The sequence below is a fragment of the Primulina huaijiensis genome, chromosome 11 (assembly GCF_012295235.1).
Source record: "Primulina huaijiensis isolate GDHJ02 chromosome 11, ASM1229523v2, whole genome shotgun sequence".
NCBI lineage: Eukaryota > Viridiplantae > Streptophyta > Magnoliopsida > Lamiales > Gesneriaceae > Primulina > Primulina huaijiensis.
The window spans coordinates 11,085,928-11,088,468 of record NC_133316.1 but is presented as its reverse complement, the minus strand read 5'-3'; positions in this window follow the sequence as shown (position 1 = coordinate 11,088,468).

Below are 2,541 nucleotides of genomic sequence, written 5' to 3'. Positions count from 1 at the left end.
AAGCATCACTTCTGCGAAAGTACTTTCAGCTCAGGGTCCTAGCGTAAAAAGTAGACATTCTGACGGAAATTCCCTTATTATGGAACAGCGATTCGAAACATTCGGAATGAAGCTGTCAACCATAAACCAGAAGATTATCAAAAACATTCCAAAGAATCTCCTAAAACCAAGGTCCGATGAGAAAGGCAAAACCTGTTCCCAACAGGCTTGCAAGTTAGATGACCAAACCAAGATCAAAGGAAAAGCTCCCCTTTCTTCAGAAATCTGAACCATCTGGCATGATAAGACTAGACTCTACCTTCAAAAAATTCATCAACTTCAGAGGTCCTGCCGTCAGGTGCTGCACTCCCCATATCCCCTGAGACTGAATATGAGAACCATCGGTGTTGTTCAGATTGGAAGTCCCAATCATCATCGGAGTCACTCCATTCATGATTTGGAATATTCCATCCTTTAGGGGGCTTTCTTGCTCCGAACTCTTGGAGAAAAGCTACCACCATAGCTCCCTATGTCGGTATGGATCTTGAACCTTTTCTAAATTCAATAGCCTTCAATCTGTTTTGTACGGGGAATAACCCCTATAATAGGATAACGAAAGAGATCTGTAAATGCTAAACTCTAGTCTTTGTATAGGTCTACTAGTCATAGGTTGATATAAAATGAACTCTACCGGAGCTAGGTATTTGAAGAACTTTCCTTTTCTTGTTTACTTTCGTCTGCCTTTTCAGTAAAATCCGTACATTAAACCGGACACCCGAAAGCCTTACCAACTACGTTTACGTTACTTACTGGCTAGCCTAACAAGAGAAGTACTGGCCAATGGAAGTACTTACTTAGCCTACCGAGCCTATCAATAAAGGAGAAGCGGACAGAGAGCCAGCTAAGCCATATTTACCGAGTAGAATGAATGTATGTAGATTGGACGGCAGATCAGGGCATTAAAATTTTAGGACTCCTACAACTTCAATCTTGGAGAAAGGTGAGTGGGCTATTGGATCGAGCAATGGCTGGCTCGGTGCTCCCCCCAATTCATTTTGTTCAGAAGGGATTTCTAGAGCCGGGGGAACGCTCGAACTTGATGCGCTAGAAGCTCCTGCGGGGAACATCATATTTGCGATGGGGGTATTACTTCGGCATTGATGAGCGCATGTAGTCACGTTTTTTCTTTCTTATCAATGAAGAAGAGAGCATAATGGGTACAGGAGACTTCATTACGAGAGTGCTTGCTTGGATCAAGTCGCATAGCCGCTTTCCTTGTAGATTTTAGGGATTCAAAGTTTATTATCTAGGCTTCGATTAGCATGTGTTAAGAATATGATCCTTCCTTGCTCGGTTGAGCAAGCCTAAAATCCCTGCTTTAAAATTTCTAATAAAACAAGCATGAAGCATAACATAATTGTTCAAATGGAGTTACTGCTGACTCACTGCTTAAAGAGAATAAAAAAGCCGTTACAGTTCCTAATAAATAGAGTGCTTAATGAACAAAAGAAGGGATTGTTCGAAAGCCTTAGCTGTGGATGCTCAAAAAAGAGCGAATAGAAGAAGGACTTGGACGAAAGAAAGCTGTTTACTTACCTACTGATCTTGCATGGTCTTTCTCAGCACGAGTCTTGCTCTTATAGAGAGAGTCTGCCGCACAGTTTCAACATGAAAGACTGAATAACAAGAAGGGGTAGTAAGAGACCAGTCTTGACTCTCTAGTCTCTGTCCCGTTGTAAGGAATCCTCAAGAAGTCCTCAACTTGATGACAGAATGAGCTTCGGTGCTACTACTTATCAGGATAGGAAGGTCCACTCAAAGTAAATATACAGATTCAATTTCAATCTATTTTGCCCTCTCACTCTTGTGTTCCTATAAAACGAATAGAAAATTCGGATCAGGCTATTCTCGCCTTCTTGTCTAACCTAATAAGAACTAAAATAAAGGAGTTTATCTTACTTTATGGAACGAAGCCTATTCAGGCGGATAGAATCATTTCGTATTATGTGACAAAGAGACTTCCTTTTAAAATAAAGCAATAAAAGGCAACGTTTGAGTTCTGACTATAGCTGCAACCTATCTCATATTGGGGAGGAAGATCAGAATTAGAGAGTAATAAAAAAGCAAGAATATGGGCTCACGTGAGTATGAAACAAAAAATATCTATTATAGTTCTATCATCAGCTATGGGTTCGAATCTAAGAGAAATTCTAGACAATGTTTATTATCCTGAAATCTTTTTGTCTTTTCTAATTGATAAGGAGAGAAAAAAAATTGGATCAAAAGAGAATGCCATTTTAGAGTTTTATCAACAATTTTCTTGTGTAGGTGGGGATCCGGTATTTTCTGAATCCTTACGTAAGGAATTACAAAAGAAGTTCTTTCAACAAAGATGTGAATTGGGAAGGATTGGTCGACGAAATATAAACCAAAGACTGAACCCCCCAGAACAATACATTTTTGTTACCACGAGACATATTGGCAGCCGCTGATCATTTGATTGGACTGAAGTTTGGAATGGGTGCACTTGACGATATGAATCATTTGAAAAATAAACGTATT